At 50.5% G+C, this 25221-nt stretch overlaps 1 long non-coding RNA gene across 1 annotated transcript in view; it reads right to left on the reverse strand.

The window, feature by feature from the left end:
• The window catches only part of LOC123585302, an 83339-nt gene that overhangs the window by 32868 nt on the left and 25250 nt on the right, over positions 1–25221 (reverse strand). The window contains exons 3-4 of the long non-coding RNA XR_006706046.1: positions 23120–23296; positions 20151–20340 (exon numbers count right to left, since the gene is read on the reverse strand). This is a non-coding gene — a long non-coding RNA (uncharacterized LOC123585302). The remainder of the gene's footprint in view (positions 1–20150; positions 20341–23119; positions 23297–25221) is intronic.

Consider the following 25221-nt stretch of genomic DNA (forward strand, 5'->3'; position numbering starts at 1 on the left):
GCGCAGAGCAGGCATTCTCCAAAGCCGAGCGCACACAGCCCGTTTAAAGCCCCGCCTCAGTTCAAGGTGGAAACACCAATGGCGCCCCTCAGTCTGGGAAGCCTATGGGCGTCTGCACCTTGGGCAAGAATCCAACGGGGAGACGCGATGCCAGGTACCGATTTCTTGCAGACAACCTCGAGGAAAGAGCAGGGGTGGAGGTGAGCTTTCCACACTGCAGTATGCTGTGGTATAGTGGGAAATGCTGTGCTGTGCTGTGGTATACTCAAAGCCTTTTGGCTTAATGATGGGCCCTAGTTGACAAATCCGGCTGTTGTATCCAACATCATGGGGATGTACACAGCGGAGAGGGCTTCTAAATATGCATGCGTATTCAGCAAACCCTGGTACAGAATTTATTACACGTTCGGCACTATTTTAATCACTTTTAAGACACTCATTTAGCTTGGGGCGCCTGGGTGGCCCAGTTGGTTAGGCATCCGACTTCAGCTCAGGTCACGATCTTGTGGTTCACAGGTTTGAGTCCCATGTCGGGCTCTGGGCTGACAGCGCGGAGCCTGGAGCCTGCTTCGTGGATTCTGTCTCTCTCCCTCTCTCTCTCTGCCCCTCCCCCGCTCATACTCTGCCTCTCTCTCTCAAAAATAAATAAAACATTAAAAAAATAAAATAAGATAACGATATTCATTTAATTTAATGCTCTTATAAACCCAGAAGGCAGTTACTGTTGTTCTCCTCATTGAGAGACGAGAGAACGGAGGCACAGAAAGGGTACTTAATCTGGCCAGAGTCACAGTGCTATTAAGTGACAGTCCATACTTGATCCCAACCTGTCTGGACCCCCTCCTGTGATGACGCTAACGCCTGGCCTCTTTTCTGGGTGGCTACGATTCTCCTGATTTAGCCTCTCATGTTTTGAGAACCGGCGCATTCACTGTTTTGTGAACACGAGGACTTCTCACGCAGGTGCTGAGAATCCAGATGAGATCTTCTCCCTAGTCCCGCACCGCCACGGCCCAATTGCCAGCAGAGAAAGGGTCTACTGTAAAAACGACCATTTCCTCGTCCCACAGGCGGCTGCTAGAGACCTGGGGGCTTGTGGGTTGCCCTGGGGCTCCCCCGCTTCCCCAAAAAGGGAAGGCCTTGGAAGTAGGGGTGAGGCGGGCTGTCGTCACGGACCCGCCCCCACAGCCCGAGCCCACTAGCTCCCCCATGGCTGGGCCCATGAGCAAACAGCACAGTCCTGGCTGCCACAGGACCTTTGCGGTGGGGGCCGGGAGGGGAGTGTCACGGGGAGAGCCGAGCCCGAAGCGCCAGCGCCGGAGATCTTCCCGCAGGGCCGCACGCGCCACCATTCTCGGAGGAGGGGCAGACGCTGCCTGAGTCACCACAGCGCCACTTCCCCGCTGGGTTTTGTGTGACGCCCCCCGTCACGAAGGAATTTCGTTCCCGAGACATGCGCTAGTCCCCAAAGATTCGTTCCCAAAAGATCGCCAGTGGTCACAATTCCATGATCCAACATTCCTGAAAGTCAGAAAACTGCCCGAGGACCTTGGGCACCAAAATCTTTGTGAGTCGGGGTGGCTGGGGCACACAGGAGAAAGCACGTGCTTTCAAAGTGGCAAACGCGACTGAGCCTGCAAGCCCATCGATTCGGGAGAAAACCAAACCTGTAGCACAACAGGGAGCACATCACTGCTTTCAGTTAAAGCTCTGGCACCATTCACACACCCTGCACCTCCAGGTTGCTGATGAATCTTTTATTCATTTTTGAGACAGAGAGAGAGCAGGGGAGGGGCAGATAGAGAGCGAGACACAGAACCCGAAGCGGGCTCCAGGCTCCGAGCTGCCAGCCCAGAGCCCGACGCGGGGCTCGAACTCACGGACTGCGAGATCGTGATCTGGGCCAAAGTCGGACATCCAACCGACTGAGCCCCCCAGGCACCCCTGCACCTCCAGACTTTTTATAATCAATCAAGAGTTTGCTGGTTTTGTTGAACACCGAGAGTCTGTACGGTATCGATATAACCAGGAAATAAGATTAAGGCTTAGAATCTGTTCTACCGAGACTGTGCCGCACGGCACAAACAAGGCCATAGCGTCAGTCTGGCAGCCGCGAAACCTCGGTCCCGCCACAAAGTCCCTCCGGGCCCTCGTTTTCTTGTCGGTGAAACAGGGACACTTACACCTGCCGCAGGAATCTGATGTTCTTGCAGCTGTGAGATACAAGTTAGCCAAAATGGGGGTGGGGGCACGTCAAGGTGTTTATGGATCACCCCACACACGAAAGCCACAACTGGTGATCTAGCGAGAGAACAGAAGACACGGCTGGCTTTTAAAGAGCTCACGCCTGAGACGGAGAGCAAACAATCCTGTTAGACGCTGAGCAGCACAGAAGTCTTCCCAAACCTCGACCGAGCACGGACGGGGAGCCAAGCACACTGACTGTTTCGGGAGTGGGTCTCGTTCGATGCCCTCAGCGACCCGCTGAAGCGCCTGCTTCCAGGCTTGGGTTTGGACTCCCACGATCCGGATCTGTGAACACGGGTGTGTGCTGGCCGGTGACGGTCATGTCTCGGGAAGTCGGGCAGAGACTGAGGGCTAGTCGGGGCCGTGGCCCAGCCTTCTCGGGGGAGCCGAGTCCTGAAGGAGAAATGCGACCTAGACCAGCAGGTGCCAGGGTTGGCTGACCTGCGGCCATGGAGGGCTTGGACCCCAGACCTAAGTGTGGAAGGCTCCGCTCAACTGCACGGTCCTCAAAACTACCTATTTATTCAGCAGGACCAGTATTATTTGCATTCTTGAGATGAAGACAGAGTCTGAGGGACAGCAAGTAATTTGAGTGGAAGTTTGGTCCACTCACAACCAGCTGGGCTTTGTGACACCCACTCCTCATGCCCACCCGCCCCCAGCGAGGGCCACTGTGTGTGTGTCCCCGCCGGGCCCGTGTGTGTGTCCCCGCTGGGCCCTTGTGTGTGTCCCCACTGGGCCCATGTGTGTCCTGCTGGGCCCGTGTGTGTGTCCCCGCTGGGCCCTTGTGGGTCCCCACTGGGGTCGTGTGGGTCCCCGCCGGGCCTGCCTGTGTGTGTCCCCGCCGGGCCCGTGTGTGTGTCCCCGCCGGGCCCGTGTGTGTGTCCCCGCTGGGCCCTTGTGTGTGTCCCCACTGGGCCCATGTGTGTCCTGCTGGGCCCGTGTGTGTGTCCCCGCTAGGCCCTTGTGGGTCCCCACTGGGGTCGTGTGGGTCCCCACTGGGCCTGCCTGTGTGTGTCCCCGCTGGGCCCGTGTGTGTGTCCCCGCTGGGCCCTTGTGTGTGTCCCCGCTGGGCCCGTGTGGGTCCCCGCTGGGCCCGTGTGTGTGTCCCCGCTGGGCCTTTGTGTGTGTCCCCGCTGGGCCCGTGTGTCCCCGCTGGGCCCTTGTGGGTCCCCACTGGGGTCGTGTGGGTCCCCACTGGGCCTGCCTGTGTGTGTCCCCGCTGGGCCCTTGTGTGTGTCCCCGCTGGGCCCGTGTGGGTCCCCGCTGGGCCCGTGTGTGTGTCCCCGCTGGGCCCTTGTGTGTGTCCCCGCTGGGCCCGTGTGTGGGTCCCTGCTGGGCCCGTGTGTGTGTCCCCGCTGGGCCCGTGTGTGTGTCCCCGCTGGGCCCGTGTGTGTGTCCCCGCTGGGCCCTTGTGGGTCCCCGCTGGGCCCTTGTGTGTGTCCCCGCTGGGCCCTTGTGTGTGTCCCCGCTGGGCCCGTGTGTGTGTCCCCGCTGGGCCCGTGTGTGTGTCCCCACTGGTCCCTTGTGGGTCCCCACTGGGGTCGTGTGGGTCCCCACTGGGCCTGCCTGTGTGTGTCCCCGCTGGGCCCGTGTGTGGGTCCCCGCTGGGCCCGTGTGTGTGTCCCCGCTGGGCCCTTGTGTGTGTCCTGCTGGGCCCGTGTGTGTGTCCCCACTGGGCCCTTGTGGGTCCCCACTGGGGTCGTGTGGGTCCCCACTGGGCCTGCCTGTGTGTGTCCCCGCTGGGCCCTTGTGTGTGTCCCTGCTGGGCCCGTGTGGGTCCCCACAGGGCCTGCCTGTGTGTGTCCCCACTGGGCCAGGCCTGCGTCTCCACTGTAGCCAGAGTCCCCGCTGTGGCCTCTGCCAGAGGGCTGGGCCCGCGGTCCTATCTCCTCTGCCCCAGCTGTGTTGTGAACAGGGAGAGTCACCAGCTGCCTTATGAATCTCAGGCTCCGTGTGCAGCCAGCAGGGTGTGTGAGGATGAGATTAGGCGGGGGGGGGGGGGGGGGGGGGGGGGGCTGGCCCCTGTGCCTCGGCCTGTGAAGTTCAGTCCCGGAGACCAGCCAGGATGAGGGCAGGGGACACAGAGACCCGGGGCAGGAAGAAAGAAGCAGGGGAGCGAAAGACAGAGAGGGACTGGGGGCCAGAGGACCAGCACAGGAAAGAAGCAAGATGAGCTTTCGAGCAAGTACCAGGCCCGTGTCTCAGACCCCGCTCAACACACGTCAACTTTCTTCAGAGTCACGTCGTAGGCAGAACTCGGTGCGCGTGGGCTAAACGGTGTTCTGGCGTCTCATACAAAATAAAGGCCGTTCTCTTTCACAGCCTCCCCCCCAGGGTGCTGGCTCCACGTTCGCGAGTGGCCGGGTGCCTGCGCACAGCTCTCCCCCAGAGCACCCAGCCCACCGTGCCCCCCGCCCCTTCTCCTGCCGGCCTGTCCCTGTTCCTCCCCATTCTCATGGTCTTAAATCCACGGCTTCCTTTCTGCGGTTAGAGAACGGAGAACAGCTTTCCTTTCTGTTTGCCAGGGTTTAAATGCCTTCGGAAAACATCCAGAAAAGACTATCAGAGGGGAACGGTCTCTCCCAACCGACTGCTCAAGAGTAGAGCTCTTGAGTAGGCCCTGAGGGTCCTCCGCTCACCTGCCCACCCCACCTTCCTCGACACCATCCGTGCAGTTTTGGGGGGAGCGTCAGGCTCCTCTGCGCCCCCCCCCCCCACCCTCCCTGTCATCTCTGCCGGACTCAGCATCCAGGGAAATGACTCTGGGCACATAAATCTCCGCATGAAACTCGAGTGTGCAGAAGAACATGAGCTGAGGGGCAGGAGAGCCCGGGTTCCAGTCCATACTGCCTGCTGGCTACAAGGCCAGAGGAAGGGGGTTAAGTCAGATTTTGTGGGAAGAGACCTTAACAAAGAGCCATGCACGCAGAAAGCTCTCGGTAAAGATATTATTATTACTGGCAACCATTTATTCAACACTCAAGCCTCTACACTGAGCACAGTCAGAGTCCCTCTTAGCTCAGGGCACCTGGGGGCTCAGTCGGTTGAGTGTCTGACTCCTGGTTTCAGCTCAGGTCACAATCTCACAGTTTATGAGTTCGAGCCCCACATGGGGCTCTGTGCTGACAGCTCAGAGCCTGGAGGCCTGGAGCTGCTTCGTATTCTGTGTCTCCCTCTCTGTCTCTGCCCCTCCCCTGCTCACGCTTTGTCTCTCAAAAATAAATAAATGTTTAAAAAAAACAACTCTCTAACTCAAGGTTCTTTCTGTTGAATTAAGGACTCAGAGAAATAATGGATATAATGCCACAAAATTGTAAGAATACATATATGTATATGTTTATTGGTCTCTGCCCCCCATTCCTACTAATATTTTGTCTTTGACCACAGTTCCCGACACAGAACTCCTAAATTCCTCAGAATTTCCTGGGTGGTAGTGTCTTTTGTTCTAATGAGGTGACTCTCAGTGGGGTGGAGGGGTGGGTCGTGGGGGCACCAAAGAGTCTAGACCATGTTTAGAAGCTTGGAACTTTCACCCCTCCCCCACTTTTGTGCGCGCGCTCTCTCTCTCAAAAATAAATAAACGTTAAAAAAAAAAAGAAAACAAAAAGAAAGAAAATCCCTAAAGTTCAGGGTTCTGAGAGCCTCCAGGCTGGTGAACACGTCCGCGTGCCAGGAGGCTGCTGCATTCCGGCTCCGTGGACCCTTCTGGACCTCGCCCTATGCGCCCCTTCATCTGTATCCTTTATCTGTATCTTTTGCAATAAGCTGGTAGGTGTAAGCGCTTCCCTGAATTCTGTGAAACATTTTAGCAAATTATCCAACCCAGGAGGGAGTCGTGGGAACCCCGACGTGTAGCCAGTCGGTCAGAAGTACAGTGACAGCCTGGGATTGCGGCTGGCCTCGGAAACCCCTGCAGCAGGTAACCAGTCAGCACGTCCCACTGGCCACAGGGATGGCTGCAGGGTAAACATGGACGTAGATAAACCTAGTCAGAATGAAGGTGGGTTAGGAATGCGGTGCCAACGCATTCTCCTGTTCTTTAGAGATGAGAACAAAGAAACAAAAGGCCAAAGGTTGCTGGCAACCATCTTGGGACTGTGAAAATCAGAGAGAAATGGAGTCCTTGGGGAAATCGCTCAGCTGCTAGATCAAGCCTTGCCTGAAGCTCATGCTATAATGGACTTTTTTTTTTTTTAAGCCCCAGGAGCCAATAAATCCCTGTCTCAGATAAGCAGTTTGAGCTAAGCTTTCCAGTTGCTTGATGCTCATGTATAGCAGGATTGCAGGTGCAGAGAGGGATGTAAAAGACGTTGAAACTAGAAAGGTTTGAGGATTAAGCCACGAGAGGCTTTCCTTGTTCTATGCTAGGGTGCCAGACCTCACATAGGCAGCGGGGAGACTCGCTGAAAATTGTTGAGGAAGGAGGTGGCGTAATGGAATCTGTTTTTCGGAAATTAGCTCTCATGGCAGGATGAGTGGCAGACTGGAGGGAAGGGAGATTAGAAGCAAAAAATAAATAAATAAATAAAAAATGTGATTAGTAACGGGTATGGGAAAGGACATTTTATCAAATATCCCCAGATGTCGACGTCGTGGGGAGAGGGGGCGTTGGCGAGCAGGCAGTCACTTCTGCACAGCGTCTCCTGTTATCAGCGCTGAAGGCCTTTCCTTCACCCCCTAAGAGCAAACAGCCCACAGCTCAGAGGCTCCAAATCCTAATATCGCAATAACTCCGACGGCTATTCAGCTGTCTTACAAGTTTCAGAAAGACAGAAGTTTTTTATTTGGAAATCTAAAACAAAGTTATTTTTAATCTATTTTTTTTAACTAACAATACTTCAAAAAACTTTTTTTCATATTTATTTTAGAGAGGGAGAGAGAGAGTGAGTGTACAAGTGGGGGAGGGACATAAAGAGAGAGGGAGACACAGAATCCGAAGCAGGCTCCAGGCTCCGAGCTGTCAGCACAGAGTCTGACGTGGGGCTCGAACTCACGAACCACGATATCATGACCTGAACCCAAGTCGGACACTTAATCGCCTGGGCCCCCCAGGCGCTCCCAACTAACAATACTTTAAAGAGTGGAAAGAAGGGACACCTGGGGGGCTCAGTCGGTTAAGCATCCTACTCTGGATTGCGGCTCAGGTCATGATCTCACGGATGGTGAGTTCGAGCCCTGCGTCGGGCTCTGCACTGATAGCACGGAGCCTGGAGCCTGCTTCGGATTCTCTCTCTCTGTCCCTCTCTCTCTGCCCCTCCCCCTGCTTGCTTTCCCTCTCTCAAAATAAATACACATTTTTTTTAAAGATTAAAAAGAAACAGTGGGGACAAGAATACACCCCAAAACAAGCTATAACAAGGTGTCCCCACTCCCAAAAGTTTTCGAGCCACTGATCTAAGTCATGGTGCTCCCAGATGTCCACCGGGAGCACCTGCCACGGCAGCTGCCAGTGAGCTCCAGCCTCCCGGCCCCTGGGGATGGCCAGAGGCCTCCAGGGCTCACGTGGCTCTGTCCCCACGTCCACGAGGAATATGAACACCCGCATCTCCTGTCCCTGCGTCCACAGACAGCCCCGGCTGGCCCACTGCTCCGGCATGGCCTGGGGCTCCACACCCCACACCCCTGCCTCGCAGCCTCTTCCTAGCCGCGCAGTGCTCCCCGACCTGGCCGCGCCCATCCTCAGTCCCCCGAGCTTCCCACGGGCAGACTGCCACCCGCATTCCAGACCCGCTGTTTAATCTACACGATTCCCATCGCGCTCCTTGCCGGCTTCCTGTTTGTGGAAACTCCTATACAGCTTTTGCGTGTCACGAGACCCAGGAGCCCGGCTCACGACAGCCCCCTGCCAGTGTAGTCCCTCTGCATCGAAGGAGACGGGGAGCCGCTATCTGATCATTTCCCTTTTTGTTGTAGAAACAGAAGCTTGAAAACACCCAGGGGTTTCCAATCCAGAGAGTTTCCCACAAGCTTTGACTGCACTGCCCGCTGGCTTCCTGTTAGCAGAACAAAGTTTCAGGCTGAGTCACAGCAGAGAGCCCAGCCCGGCAGTGATTCACGAGTGTGGCTAACGACGCCCCTGCCACCAGCACCGGCCACTGTGGGCGCTGCCCCCGCCGGGGCTGCCGCAGCCCCAGCTTAGCGGGCTCCCGGGAGCACGGCGGGCGAGCCGCATTCCCGAGTCTCTGTCCCGGGAGGCACAGGCCTGGCAGCAGCAAGAACAGGCTGGCCTTGAGATCCGGGGACCAGATGGGGCCTGAATCGGGACCGTTCCAGGGATGCCCAGGAAGGCACCCCTGCTTCCAAACAGGCCCGCCCCCCGCCCTCCACACGGCTGAAGAGTCCTCCCTCCGAGTTTTCTCGGTCTTCCTTTAAGGCACAAATGCAGCTTAAACGGGCCGCTCACACCCCAGTGTGTAACGTGATGAGATCACTGTGGAAAACACTCCTCACGGGGGCGGCGGATGGAAGGCACGCGGCCAAACACGACCAGGCGGGGAGAGGCGGGCAGGGGACAGGCACGGCGTCCAGCACTTCTCAGCCCGGCCCAGGACCGGGCCTGGCTGCAGGGCCCACCCTGGGGAAGTCCCTCACCGTCTGCTGTGAGGCAGTTCGGGGTTTCTCCTGATTCCAAGAGCCTCCTGAGGGGCCTCTGCACACAGCAAGCCCCGCGGCTTCTGCAGGGACAAAACTCAGGGGCTCCAAGCCACGCCCAGACCCGGACACGAAAGTTCACACGTGGGCCTGTCACCTGCATGGTCACCTGCGCCGCATCCCGGGAAGTGCAGCCCCTCCTGATGCCAGAGACGAGGGGGACGGGACCCCACACGTACCTCTGACCCAGGTCTTCTGACCCAAACTAAGAGACCAGGGGGATGGGACCCCACACGTACATCCGACCCAGGTCTCTGATCCAAAGTACCAGGATACGCCACGGCAAATTGATTAATTCCTAGACTTAGCAAAACTCCAGACATCATCACGTAACACCAAAAATCCACGGTCAGCAGGTGGCAGCGGGTTCACTGTGTGGCCCAGCCACCAGGGGTCCCCGATTCCGTGTCCGGGTGGCACACAGACGGCCTTCTTGCAGTCTCCGCGACGGGCCTGACCCCAGAGGAGGCGAAAGCACAAACTCCGACGTACCGAGAAAGGAAGGCAGCTGCCTGGGGGCCGGCTGTGTCGCAGGAGCTCAGAGAGCCCCCGACCCCTGTCCCAGAGGCCTCGGGGACTCTCCCACTCCCCGGGTTATGCTCCAGGAGACAGGAGCTCAGCCCTGTGGGTAGGGCTCCCGCCTCGGGCATCTCATAGACATCTTAAGCTTGTAATTTCAAACTACAGTTCCCCTTCTCCCCCATCCCCTCCGTCCTCCAAACTCACTGGCCCCTCTTCACCTCCTTTATCTCTGCTCCTCTCGCCCCAGGGACTTGGCACGTGCCGCATCCCGCCCTCCCTGCACTCAGCGACTTCCCAAGCCCTCTCCTTCCGCACTGGGAGCCCCACCGCTCCTGGGGGCTCAGGGCCCCCGCCCCAGGGAGGACCCCTCAGCTGCCGGCCACACCGCCTCCCCACTGTGCCCTCCTGGCCGCGTGGACCCAGCTTCTGGGGCACACTTGCCGCTGTCGTGGCCGTGCACGCGCAGGGTGACCCCCTCATCAGTGTCCACAGACCCCCACGTGTCTCCTGGGACCCTCAGCGGCGGCACAACCTGGCACCAACCTGACCAGCCAAGGAGCTTGGTTTTGTCTCTTTGTTTTCACCGACGCACTTATTTATTGAGGTCTAACCTGCAGACATGGTGACTCAATATTTGTGTATATTGTGAAACGATCAGCACAAGAAAGTCTGGCTAACAACCACCACCGTGCAGTCACTGAAAACACTTCTTCCCATGATGATGAGGAAGAAGCCCCAAGAGCTCACGGGGACGGAGCGGTGGCAAGAAGAACCTGAAAACTGCGGCAGCAGGAGGCTGTGGGTCCTGCGTTCATTCCTGGGCCCGCTTCCACCTTACTGTGACCGAGGAACAAGGTTTGAGAGAAATGTGGCTTCGGGCACAGGGCTGGCAGGCAGAGGACTTGATAAACCGGTTCCTACCTTTGGTCTACTCTCCCTGCCCGCCTTCCTGCTTCCAGAAGGCAGGCTGGAGGAGGCCCCATGCTGCCAGGCGAGGGGAGGACACGGGGACACACAGGGACAGCTGGGCGCCGGGGAGATGTGCACATTCTGTTCCTTCTCATCCCTGGAACTACGCGGCATTTCAAGGGCGTGGTGATTTTTGGGGCATCTGGGTGGATCAGTCGGTTAAGCGTCTGACTTCAGCTCGGGTCACAATCTCCCAGTGCATGAACTTGAGCTCCGCATCGGGCTCTGTGCTGACAGCTCAGAGCCTGGAGCCCGCTTCGGATTCTGTGTCTCCCACTCTCTCTGCCCCTCCCCTGGTCACACTCTGTGTCTCTCTCTCTCTCTCAAAAATAAATAAACATTAAAAAAATTTTTTCTAACAAAAGGACTTGGTGATTTTTGAGATTCTGTATGAAAATGATATGAGATCTAATTTTTCCAAGTCCTTGCGGTCCATTCTATCCAGAGGGCGTGAAATACCAACACTGCAGGTACAATACTCAGAAATTACATTATTACAGTTTTTGGCCCAGCACAGGGGATGAGACCGGTTCAGACACGGGCCCCAGTGGCTTCTAAGACGGAGAGTCTGGAGACTTGATTCCGGACCTTGCTGTTACTTTGAAGAGCCACATCAGATCAGATCGACGTGTTCAAGTGCACCGTCTGTGAAAAGTCTGCAGTCGGTCACAGACGACTTACGCAGCGATGGCTCCGGGGCAGAGTGGTGTAGACAGAGGCGCCTGGGCCCGTGAGCAGACATGGGGAGGGCATGGGGTCTCGGGGCTGGGGACAGAGAGTGCCTCCCCTGTGCCACTGCTGGGCCCCCAGGCACTCAGGGCCACCAGGAAAAGAGAAGAACCCGAGTTATATCTCCGATACTCGAGACGAACCCGTCATCCGCAAATGACAACATTTTTACCATGACCGAAACAAGTCATGTGGGACACACCTTCTAGGTCGCCTGGACACCTGGTTGAGAAACTCAGAAATTACTGGATCACTTTCCTGGATGAGAAGGTGCACTGGTTTCCCAGCGTGTGCCTCCCCGTCACCAACCCCGATCTGGCTTCGGTTCAGCCTGTCTGTGCTTCTAACACCACGGCCGTGTTGCCGAAAACCTGTGCGCAGTTAGGTCTTTGTAAACAGTCCCACGTTTGAAAGGCACTGAGGGAGCTTCAAATACCGAAACGATGGCTACAAAGATGGCAAAATGCTTAGAGTCGGTGTTAGGAGGAAAGAATCACAATCAAACCTGTGTGTGCACTATGGATAAAGGTTTCAAATAACATAGATGTACATTTGATAAAATTCTGGAATAGAATTTACCAAAATTGATAATACATTAGGAATTGGGTAATAATGGATTCCCCATTGTATTGGATAATACATGATGGAATATGGGTAATTTTTTTATTTTTTTTAATGTTTATTTTATTTTTGAGAAAGAGACCAAGTGTGAGTGGGGGAAGGACAGAGAGAGAAGGAGAGACAGAATCCAAAGCAGGTTCCTGGCTCTGCGCTGTCATCACAGAGCCTGACATGGGGCTTGAACTCACGAACCAGGAGATCGTGACCTGAGCTCAAGTCGGACGTTCAACTAACTGAGTCACCCAGGCGCTCTGGGTAATCTATTTCTCATTCTACTTCCCAAACTTTCTGGATTGATGTTTTTAAAACTAAAAATATGAATTAAAAGAATTCTGAGCACGTGGCTGGCTCAGTTGTTAGAACATGTGATTCTTGATCTCGGGGTCATGAGTTTGAACCCCGCGTTGGGTATAGAGATTACTTGAATAAATAAACAGACAGAAAGAGAGAAAGAAAGAGAATTCTGCAACAAATCTTATGTTAAAAGTTGAACATTTATTCCACTGTGCTGTTATTCTGAATCTTTCCACAATGAACTTCTTTTAAGTTGAGGCAAATCTGTATTGCAAAGGGTTTAAAAACAATATTTCTCATTACAATAATATTTAAATGTAACGAATAGAATAACCCTGAAGTCAATCAAAATTAACAGGTGAAGGAGAAAAACAGATTTCTCTGTAAGCAACTCCCCAGGCAGTTCACGTGCGCAGGACGGGCTCTGGCCCACCTCTGTGCAGGTTCTGTCCCGGGACCCGTGCAACCTCCCCTGCGCCTCTGTCCAAATGGGGAAGCGTTGGTATTTTGGCCAACAGCACACACACCCCTTCCTTGAGCCCCTGGGGCGGGCGGAAACTACCTCAGAGACGCAGCCCGGATCTACACACTCACACACACGCACACACACACACCACACATGCACACTCTCACATACATGTTCACAGCCACACTCACACACACTCGGGGTCAAACCCTTCAGAGCCTCAGGGAGGTTTCCCTGGCCTTTTGGTTTGCTAAGCACAACTCTAAAGGCCAAAACAAAACAAAACGGTAAGCATCGCCATGCCCTGCAAATACAAAATTGCCGCATATAGGGGCGTCTGGGTGGCTTCGTCGGTGAAGCAACTGACTCTTGACTTCGGCTCAGGTCATGATCTCACAGTTCGTGAGTTCGAGCCCCACGTCGGGCTCTGTGGCGGCGGTACAGAGCCCGCTTGGGAGTCTCTCTCTCTCCCTCCCTCTGCCCCCTGCCCCATCCACATGATCACATGCTCTCTCTCAAAATAAATAAACTTTTAAAAATAAATAAATAAATAGAAAGGAAAAATCTCTTCTTTCTCGTCCTGAAATGCCCTTGTCCACTGGTGAGAAATCAACGCGCCCTGGGACAAAAGCCCTCGCTACCCGGGGACATCGCTGACCACACCCTTGTAAAGTGATGAGCCTGCTCCTTGGTTCCATTCTGGCCCTGCTGGACGTTACAACAAAGGAGCCAAAGTCACTCAGTCTTGCCATCAACGGATGGCGTCTGCTTTTATCTTCCACGCGCCTAACGGCCTCTGCTATAAACTCAGGCATGAAATTGAAACTTCTGGAAATAACCTCAAAACGAGATGCAAAAACCCCGGAGCGGGGCTCCCGACCAGCGACACCGCAGTGAGCCCACTCACGAGTGCTCCCCGCCAGTGTGGCCACGGACATCCATCCGGTCCGGCCCACCAGGCTTGGTCAGGACTTCCAGGACCTTCCAGCATGGAAACGGGTGACTCGGTGAAGGTCGATGATCGACCTGAGATTGGCAAAACAGACATCGACTTCCTGGGACTGAGGGAGCCGACTGAACTGCGGTGAAGGTTTTGTCTTAAGCAGGTATGTGAGGAAAAACGCTCTTTCCACCCTCGTCTCTAACCGTCAGCTTAACCTGCTTTCATAAACGGCAATGGAACATTCTGTAAGCAATACACTAGGCCCACATCCCACCTTAGAATTCAGCAGGAAGAAAACTTGTGATGAAAATGACAAAGTTGAATGAAAGTTACAAAGTTTAATTTCCAGTAATGGCCTTGTTTAACGGGCAGCTTACAAAATTCCTGCAGATTTAACGATCCTCGCTTGTGAGCCAACGGCAGTCAGCTCTGGGGAAAGTCTCCTGGAACCCACGCTTATAGAACATCCGCTTTACAGGTAATAGAGACTTTCCCTGCAGGTCAGGAACTTGACAACCTGCAGTGTCTCAGACAGAGGACGCCTCTACAGTCAAACCACAGGGGACCACACGGAAGCGTCCTTGTTCCTTAGCTCAGGAGACGAGCTGATCAAGGTGATGAAATAATTCTGACACATAAAAGTAAATGACAGCGAGGGGCGCCTGGGTGGCTCAGTTGGTTAAGCGTCTGACTTCGGCTCAGGTCATGATCTTGCAGTTTGTGAGTTTGAGCCCCACGTCGGGCTCTGTGCGGTCAGCTCAGAGCCTGGAGCCTGCTTCCGATTCTGTGTCTCCCTCTCTCTCTCTCTCTCTCCGCCTCTCCCCTACTCTCTCTCTCAAAAATAAATAAACATCAAAAACAAAAGGAAAAATTCTTTCTTAAAAAAAAAAAAAGCGAATGACAGCGACAGAGGATTTACAAGTTAACTCTGAGAGCAGATCCGCCCTGGTTTTATGAGCGTGCAACAAGGATGCCTCTGTACAGACAGCCCCTGACTGGAACGGTTCCACTTCCTAGTTTCCGACTCTTGAGACGGAAGCAAGGCACTACACGCCCGGTAGAAACCACACTTCCAGTGGTGAATTTTGACCTTTTCCTAGGCTAGCGATCTGTGACATTCTCCGGCGAGGCTGGGCAGAGGTCCCCGCTCCCTGCCAGCCGGCGGTCAAGGGGTTAGCACCGCACGCCCACGGCCATTCTCTGCCCACAAGACCGTTACACTCTTCAGTACAGTCGTCAATAAATTACACGAGATACTCAACGCTTCACTACAAAATGGGCTTTGTGTTAGATGATTTTGCCCAACTGCAGGCTAATGGGGGTTTCTGAGAAGTTTCGAGGTCGGCAGGTGTATTAACTGTATTTCCGGGTTAACGGTATTTTCAACTGACAAGGGGTTTATCGGACTTGACTCCGTTGTAAGTCGAGAAAGTTGTATATTAACAACCAGTGAACATAAACGGTGAACCAGTGAACATAACACGGTATCAGTCGAGTTACACCGAACCAGAAAACTTCAAAACAACCTAAGAGGTCAAATCTGAGTGTCAGGTTGGGGCTGTAAGGAGAACTGGCTGGCCCACCCTCACCTTTGCACCCGTCCACTTTGCACACCTGTCCACTTTGCACCCGGAGACAAAACAAACAAACAAACAGAACCAAACCACAAAAACCAGGATCGCTCTGTGTGCTCCCAGCCCGCAAAATATGAAACCTCGAACCTTTCCTGCAGGTTACTGACCCCCTACAAAAAAACATGTCTCTCCCTAACTTTTACAAACTTGATGTCTGAAGATCCGTCTCAGCCTCTGTAAATACTAAAATCATGGAAGAAAACTAATTTTCCTACCCTAAACAGACTGACTGTAAACTCAGTGATTCGGTAATTTCTTCCCTTTAAACACCTGTTGCCTTTTTTCCTTGCTCAGCCTGTCCTTCTCAAGCCTGGACTCCCTTACAAATTCCTTTATAAGCCAAGTTGTTTTCTTAAGGTATTTTCATATCTGAGTCCTTCTGTGACAGTGACAGTTTATCTGTCCCCATCTTGTGGTTCTACATGCCTCTCTCCATACCTGCTTCTAGTCATGGCCGTGTGGCTCCTGTCAAACCAACCTTCTCACAAATAACAACTGTAAACTCTGGGCAAAACATAAAAACAACTAACCAAAGACACTGGGGAGTAACCAGAACAGGCAGATGCCGGAAGGAAGTGAGCAATTGGATGGAGGGAAAAGAAGTGGGTGCATTTCCTGGTTTTTATGGCTTTTATCCAGGGGGACGTGCTCGGATTACAGTATACGAGGCAGCTAAAAGTCAGAAAGAAAACCCAAAGTCTTACTCCCGTGAAGCACCAGAACATAGAGTTGAGAGAGACACAGCTCCTGTAAAGCAAAGGGGAAACCCTGGAAAGTGGAGAGCCAGAAAGGGAGAGCCCCAGACTGCATGCATAAATTTTGCGGGAGTCCCTGGTTCCTGCCAGAACCACACTGGAGGAAGCATCCCTCAAGCCATCCAGCCAAGACTACATGAAGTGAACAGAAATTTGACCTACGGTTCACAGCACAGAAGACAAAGCTAGCAGTCTGAATGCAACCAACTTAACTGCCTACCACCAGAAACAAACAAACAAACAAACACAGAACACAACTCTTACAGACACAGAACACAACTCTTCACAAGAACATTCCAGAATTGAGAATCTCGACAACACATCATTCACAATGTTCAGGACACGGTTCTAACCTACTTAACAATTGGGGCGCCTGAATGGCTCAGTTGGTTAAGCGTCTGACTCTTGACCTTGGCTCAGGTCAAGATCTCACGGTTCACAAGTCTGAGCCCCATGTCAGGCTCTGTCCTGTTCTGACAGCGAGAAGCCTGCTTGGGATTTTCTCCCTCCTTCTCTCTCTGCCCTTCCCCCCACCCACATGCACGCACACTCTCTCTCTGTCTCTCTGGAAAATAATAAACTTAAAAAATAAAAAAATAAACTTAAAAAAGTACTTAGAATAATTACAAAGAAACAGGAAGACATTATCTATACTCCAGAAAGAAATAAAATCAATGAAGATCAACCCTGATGAATAGTATGTGTTGTATGAATAGTATGATTCATACTACAGTATGAATAGTATGATTCACATACTATTAGCAGATAAGGGCTATAAAACAATTATCGTAACTAAGCTCAAGGACATAAAGGAAAGTATGTTTATAATAAATGAAAAATACCAGCAGGTAACTAGAAACTAAATAGAAATTCTGGAACTGAAAAGTATATATCTGAAATGTTAAAAACCACTGGATGGGCTTAACAGCAGAATGAAGACGAACTTAAAGACAGATGAATAGATTTCTTCTCTCTCTTTTTTTTTTTTTTTTTAAGTTTATTTATTTATTTTGAGAGAGAGAGTGAGAGACAGAGCTTGAGCAGGGGAGGGGCAGAGAGAGAGAGGGAGACACATAATCTGAAACAGGCTCCAGGCTCGGAGCCATCAGCACAGAGCCCGATGCGAGGCTTGAACCCACAGCCATGAGATCATGACCAGAGCTGAAGTCAGACGCTTAACCGACTGAGCCCCCAGGCGCCCCAGTAGATTTGTTTTCTACTCAGAAAAAATAACAGCTTCAGGAAGCTGCAGGACATTATGAGAAGAGTAAACATACGTGCAATTAGAGTCACAGAGGAGAAGAGAAACAGACAAGACACTTGAAGACATAATGGCCAAGCTTTTCCCCAAATTGCTACCCCATCTAGACAGCAAGCTCAGTGAAACTCAGGAACTCCAGGTTACACATCCTTAGTGGTCCACTCAGCGCCTGGCAAAACGGCAGATTTGCCCCTTACACACATTTATGCGTTCAGCACCCAACCTAATTCGTTATTGAGTGCTTACTGTATGTAAAACACGATGAAAGGCGCTAGGGGCACAAAGATGCCTCAGGGACAGCCGCTGTGCTCAGTGCGGGGGGAATAGGGCTTTGAAAAAGACAAGAGGGAGGAACCCAGCTGCTTCTTGTTGAGGAAGGAGAGGGTTTCATTCTCTCCCAGGCCTTGCATCCTGATTTGCTCGGTTTGCTTACGGTCGTCCCTACTGAAGGGAGAGCATAACCCTGTGAGTCCCGGGTGAGGAGAGGTCTCCTATCAGCAGGCGACAGTTCCAGGGGCCTCTCTCCAGATCCCCTTCAAACAGTCCTTTTCTCCCCAAACTTTGTCCGTTTAGGACAAAAGCAGGAGCCTCGTCCACACAATTTTCATTAATTCTGCTTGAAGGCGCCTTTCGCTTTTAGGCAGAATTTATATCCTAGGGACATCTCCAGGTGATTAACCGCGACACACGGCGACGCTTGTGTCACATGTAAGGAGAAACGGCTGAACAGGACCATCTCTCCACCTGGAAAGCGTACGCAGTTGCAGAGGTGTGAACGCCCCTCCAGGGCGTAAAGTCTAGAAGCTCGGACAGGACTCCGTTTGTGTGTATGTCAGAGAGACAGCAAGGCAGAGAGAGTCGGAGAGGCAGATGCAGGGTGAGCGGGACTCTTAGCATTCCCTCCTCTCCGTGAAACGTCGCGTCGCGGCCGTTTCCTCGGGCTGCTTGCTCGCTGTCCACTTGCAGCCCGTGCTTCTGAGAGGCAGCCTGTCCACAAGTAAACGCAACAACACGCCCCGGCAGACGGGTGCCGGTCTGAGAGGCTCCTTCAAGGTCTCACCGTGGATACAAGGGCACGGTTTGGGGCACAATGCCCAAAACGAGACGCCTGGAACCATGAATTTAGTAAGCCCCCTGAAAAGAGCCGCTGGAAATGTCTTATTTCTGTTGCAAAAAAGAATTCACCCACAAAGGTACGAGCAGAAATTAGATTTGGGTATGTTTGCAGGAGCCTCTGCGTCCAGGAGGTGGCATTTATGAGTTTGGTTCTGGATCTGTCACTGGCTCCATAAGTTACTTCAGCCAGTGTTGTAGTCACTGGTGCCTGTGTAGCCGCCAGTCGGGGATAATATTCTCTGCCACCCGTTTCTCAGCCATGACACATGTGTCATATCGTGGCGGTTGTCATCCTGAGTTACTCCTGTGCTCCCGGCACTGTGATGCACTCTACTTGCATTCTTTCTTTCTTTTTTTTTTAAATTTTTTAAACATTTATTTATTATCAAGAGACAGAGAGACACAGAGCATGAGCAGGGGAGGGGCCGAGAGATGGAGAGACGCAGAATCCGAAGCAGGCTCCAGGCTCCGAGCTGTCAGCATGGAGCCCGACGCGGGGCTCGAACTCACGAACCGCGAGATCATGACCTGAGCTGAAGTCGGACGCTCAACCAGCTGAGCCACCCGGGCGCCCCTACTTGTGTTATTTCTGATCCTACCAACCCTCCTGAAGGTGGACACTATTCAATTTATAGATGATGATGCTGAATCTCAGAGAGGTTCAGATTTGGAAAAGTCACGCTAACTAGTACGTAGTAGTGACAGGATTCTACCAGACGCCTCTTGTGATTTTATCTTAGTGTGGTTTTATCCATTACTTGATATATAAAAATACTCTATGTGTGTATATATATGTATATACATATGTATATGTATATACATATATATACATACGTATATGTATATACATATATACATACATGTATGTATATACACACATACATACATACATGTATGTATATACACATATACATACATACATGTATATACATATATATATACATATATATATGGGGGAGGAGAAGGGGGAGGAGAAGGAAGAGGAGAAGGAGGAGGAAGCAAAAGAAGGAGGAAGAGGAGGAGGAGAGGGGGAAGAGGAGGAAGACGAAGGAAGCTTAGGAACTACATGCATGGAGTGTAAATCCAGATCAAAGATGAGATATGGCCTAAATCAACCAGAGACTATAAACAAAGCACAGAAAAAGCTACAAGCTGCGAGGACCACGCATAAAACAAAAAGTCAGAGAGCATTTAGATGCCTGGTCCATCCCCTGAAAATCACTGAAGACTCTTAGTTTCCGCGTTGTATCCATCTGGACCTGGAAAACAAACCAGGAGTCTTACACCCACGCCACACGAGACCAGGGCTGTGCGTCCCCCCACATGACGTGTGTACTCGAAGACGAGTCTCTAATGTTTGTAAATCCGCAGCACTGGAAAAATGGTCATTGACGAGCACACGGGAGCCCACTGTACCGTCTCTGTATTTGGGCAGGACTAAGATTTCCCATAACCCAAGTTTTAAACGCGAGAAAGGGGGAAAGAGAAAGCAAAAGAAAAACGGCAGTCCGCCTGGGATGGAAAACAAGCAAGGCCTGAAAACAAAGAAGAAATCCTGATACAGTAAGTGACTCGTGAAGGGGCCTCTTTCCCCCGGCTGGACAACAGTTCTAAGACTTCAAGAGGAGAAAATGCAGGGAGGAGAGAGAAAGGCCCTCCTGTGAAAACCCGAGTGTGTTCTCACGAGACGTGAGGGACTCCAAATGACCAAGAAAAGCCAGCATCTTGGAAGAGACGCCAGAGGGGCCCGATATGGCGGAGCCCGAGCGCCTGCACAGGGACCTCGTGAACAAGGGCAGGCGACACCAGACGACTGCTGACAATGAACGTAACGGCATCCCAGAGCAGAACTCAAAAACATGCCGAGGATATTGACATACGCATACCAAAGACAGATCTACACTGATGTCCCCGTGAATCGGTCTGCTTAAGCACTCACCAGGACGTCCAAACACTTAAGTGACCTTTCTCGAGTTGACCTTATTTGCTGCCATTGGCATGAAGCGGCCAGCTGGGGCTGTGACGGTTATTCTTCCGTTCACGCATAACTCGTAAACCGGTGATTCCCGACGTTTTTCAAGTTACCATGGCTTACTTGATTTTATGAAAATTGTTCCTTTTTTTTCTCCCTAAAGGAAAAAAAGCTTTATGACATATTTGTTTTTTTGTTTGTTTGTTTGTTTGTTTTTGATGAAACTAAACAAAACTAAAAGTCCTGGTAATTCTCTTCAAAAAACTGTCTTTCGGGGTCCGTGGCTGTATCAGCCAGTGGAGCTGCAATCCTTGATCTTGGGGTTGTGAGTTCGGGCCCCAAGTAGAGATTACTTAAAACTAAAATCTTTAGGGGCGCCTGGGTGGGTCAGTCAGTTAAGCGTCTGACTCTTGACTTTGGCTCAGGTCATGATTTCACGGTTTGTGAGATTGAGCCCCACACTGGTCTCTGTGCTGACACCACAGAGCCTACTTGGGATCCTCTCTCTCCCTCTCTCTCTGTTCCCCCACTCTCGTGCACAGATCTCTCTTTCTCTCTCAAAATAAATAAATAAACATTTTTAAAAAAAGAAGATCCTTAAAAAATTGTTTTTTATGGGATGCCTGGGTGGCTCAGTGAGTTAAACATCTGAGTCTTGATTTTGGTCATGATCTCGTGGTTCATGGGATTGAGCTGTGTATGGGGCTCTGTACTGATAGCACAGAGTCTGCTTAGGATTCTCTCTCTCCTTCTCTCTCTCTCTCTGTCCCTCCCCCAGGTGCTCTCTTTCTCTTTCTCTCAAAATAAATAAATAAACATTTTTAAAAATTGTTTTTCTCTTTTTTCAATGTTTATTTATTTTTGAGAGAGACAGAGCGCAAGCAGGAGAGGGGCAGAGAGAGAGGGAGACGCAGAATCCGAAGCAGGCTCCAGGCTCCGAGCTGTCGGCACAGAGCCCGACGCGGGGCTCGAACCCACAAGACGCAAGATCATGACCTGAGCCAAAGTCGAATGTTTAACTGACTGAGCCACCCAGGCGCCCCCCCCAAAACTGTGTTTCATATTAATAGGAGCACAAAAATATCCAGCATTCAATAAGGTTAAACATCCAATGAAAGACTACGAGCCACACAAAGGAATAGGAAAACCTTACCCTTAACAAGGAGAATGATCAATGAGGATAAACCGACCCACAACTGATAGCCCCAGATGTGAGCATTAACAGACAAGGACATAAAAACAGCCATCACAGTTGTATTATACGTGTTCAAAATTTCAGTGGACGACCTGAAAGCTATTTCTTAAAGACTCTTATCAAATTTCTAGACAATATAGCAATGGAACAGAACAAAGAGCACAAAACTAAACCCATGCATTTTTGGTCTACTAATTTATGACAAAGGACGCAAGGACGTACAATGGAGAAAATACAGTCTCTTCAGTAAATAGCACTGGGAAAACTGAACAGTCACGTGCACAGGAATAAAATCAAACCCCAGTCTCACACTATATACAAAAATCAACTCAAAATCGACTGAAGACTTAAATTTCAGACCTGAAAGCATAAAAATCCTAGAAGAAAACGTAGGTGGTGAGCTCCCTGACACCTCTCTCGCGATGAGTTTTTGGATTTGACGCTAAAAAGCAAAAGCAACAAAGGCAAAAATAAACAAGTGGGACCACATCAAACGAAGAAGCTCCTGTGCTGTTGGCGGGACCTAATTTGGTGCCACCACTGTGGGAAACAGTACAGAGGTGCCTCAAAACATTAAAAATAGAGCTCCCTTATGGGCCAGTAATTTCACTTCTGGGTATACATCCAGGGGAAGGAAGGCAGGCCATCAAAGAGGCGTCTGCAGCCCTGTGATCTTACAGCATTCTTTTTTTTTTTTTTTTTAACGTTTATTTATTTTTGAGACAGAGAGAGACAGAGCACGAACAGGGGAGGGGCAGAGAGAGAGGGAGACACAGAATTGGAAACAGGCTCCAGGCTCCGAGCTGTCGGCACAGAGCCCGACGCGGCGCTCGAACTCACGGACCGTGAGATCGTGACCTGAGCCGAAGTCGGAGCCTCAACCGACTGAGCCACCCAGGTGCCCCTCTTACAGCATTCTTCACAAGGGTCGAGATATGGAAACAACCTAAGTGTCCATCAGCGAAGGAATGGACAACAACGTGCACACGCACATACGCATACATACACTGGGATATCATTCCGCCACGAGAAAGGAAACCCTGACACTCGTGACATCGTGGATGGACCCTGATGGCATCACACGAACTGAACTAAGCCAAGGGGAAAAACTACATGGTGTCACTTCCATGTGCAACCAAACAATACAAGTCAAGCTCACAGAAACAGAGAACGGACGGGCACCTGGGGGGCCCAGGCGGTGAAGGGGTAGACTTTGGCTCAGGTCATGATCTCGCAGCTCCTGAGTTCGAGCCCTGCGCCGGGCTCTGTGCTGACAGCTCGGAGCCTGGAGCCTGCTTCGGATTCTGTCTTCCTCTCTCTCTGCCCCTCCCCTGCTTACACTCTGTCTCTCGGTCTCTCTCTCTCTGTCTCTCTCTCTCAAAAATAAATAAACATTTAAAAAATTAAAAAAAAGAAAAAAGAAACAGAAAAGAGACAAGTGGTTGCCACAGCGGGGGAGGGGACAATAGAGAGGTTGTTAAAAGGGCACAAACTTTCAGCTAGAAGATGAATAAGGACTCAGGATCTAATGCACAACATGGGGACTACAGCTGATAATACTGTGTCACATAACTGAAATTTGCTAAGAGAGAAAGAACTCAAATGTTCTCACACACATACGCACAAACACACACAAGATAAATACTGGAGGTGATGGGTGTGTTAATTAACTGGATGGAGAAACTCTTTCACAATGTACACATATATCAAATCATCACAGTGTATCCTTTAAACGTCTTACCATTTTAGGGCGCCTGGATGGCTCAGTTAGTTGAGCGTTGACTCTTGGTTTCGGCTCAGCTCATGATCCCAAGGTTGTGGGTTCGAGTTCCGAATGGGGCTCTGTGCTGACAGTGTGGAGACTGCTTGGAATTCTCTTTGTTTCTCCCTCTTCCCCTCTACCTTGCTCCCGCTCTCTCTAAAATTAAACAAAGAAAAATTTTTTAAAAATAAATATCTTACAATTTTTTTGTCAATCATACTTTAATAAAGCTGAAAAAATAAGGTAAAATAAAATAAAATACCAGCCAACACCTAAAGAACTCCTTAAAAAAAAAAAAAAAACTTCTAGAGACAAAAACTACATTATCTGAAACAAAAATTAGGTCAGATAGAATCAATGGCAAAGTAGATATTGCAAAAGAAAAGGTTAGTGAATTTGAGACATAGCAATAGAAGCTACTCAAAAGTAAACAGAAAGAGAAAAAAAAAAAGAATTGAAAGAAATAAAATCCTCGGTGAGCTGTGGGCCAACGTCAAGCAGCCTCATATACATGTAATGGGAATCCCCCAAGGGTATGAGGCATAGGGACATAAAACAATATTTGAAGAAACAGTGGTTGAAATTTTTCCAAATTGCATGGAAACTGTAAAGCCACAGATATGAGAAGCCCCATAAACCCCGGCACTTGCAACATGAAGAAAGCCATTTCAAGGCACATCATATCTATGCTGAAAACTGCTGATAAAAAATTGGCAAAAAAAAAAAAAAAAAAAAGGAACCCCAACCGCAGCCTTCCACCGTTTACAAAAATTAACTCAAAATGCATCGATTCAAATGTAAAATGTAAAACTATGAAATTATGAGGAAAAAACAACACAGGAGAAAATCTTGAAGATGTTCAACTAGGAAGAGTGCTTAGATTTGGCATTAATAATATGATCCGTAAAAAGGAAAACTTGACAAATTAGACCTCTTAAAAATTAAAAATGTTTGCTCTGTGAGAGAACCTGTTGAGAAAACAAAAAGACAGATTACAGACTGGAACAAAATCTTTGCAAACCACCCATCTACCAAAGGACTCGGTGTCTAGAATATATAAAGAACTCTCAAAACTCAATAGCAGAAAAGTACACAATACGGTTAGAAAGTTGGTTAAGGACATGTCAATGAAGTGAATATACAGATGGAAAATAACCAAATGACCCAATGTCAAAAATCAGCAACCAGGGAAATGCACGTTAAAGCCACAAAACAAAAAATCTCAGTGCTGGCAAGAATGTGGAAAAACTGGATCACCCAGAGATTGCTGGGAGGAATATAAAAGGCTACAGCCACTCTGGAAAATAATTTGGCATTTTCTTCTCAAACTAAAAATGCACTTACCATGCAACCCAGCCTTAGCACTGTTGGGTATTTATCCCAGCCAAATCAAAACCTGCATACACTCAAAAACCTATACGTGAATGTCCATAGCAACTTTATTTGTAATAGCCAAAAACTAGACTCAACACAAATGTCCTTCAATGTCTAAATAATTAAATACATTGTGGGACATCCACACCAAGGAGTACTACTGAGAGATCAAAAGGCACAGATTCTTGGTACAATGAGATCTTGGGCTGGCCTCCAGGGAAAGCAAAAGGCTATATATTGCACGATACCATGTAAACGATTCCATTTACATAACATTCCTGAGATAACTAGAATACGAAATGGACAACAGATTAGTGGTTGCCGGAGGTCATGGATTGGAGGAAGGGGGGCAGAGTGGCTATGAAGGTACAGGGGAGCCTTGTGGTGATGAGAGACACTATATCTCACTTGTGGTGGCAATTACAGGAAGCCACGCATAAAGTAAAACTGCACAGATACATACATACACACATCTGTGCACACGCAAATGAGTATATGTAGAGCTGAGGAAATCTGCATAAACTCTCGGTTGTATCAATGCCAATTTCCTAGTTTTAATGCAGTCCTATGGTTACACAAGAGATCAACATTGAAGGAGGCGGCTGAAGGGGACACCGGACCTTCCTATACATTTCTCTGCCACTTCCTGTGGATCTATAATCATTTCAAAAGAAAAAGTTAAAGAGAATAAGAAACTTACTATTTAC

This window comes from Leopardus geoffroyi, chromosome C3 (genome assembly GCF_018350155.1).
Source record: "Leopardus geoffroyi isolate Oge1 chromosome C3, O.geoffroyi_Oge1_pat1.0, whole genome shotgun sequence".
NCBI classification, from domain to species: Eukaryota; Metazoa; Chordata; class Mammalia; order Carnivora; family Felidae; genus Leopardus; species Leopardus geoffroyi.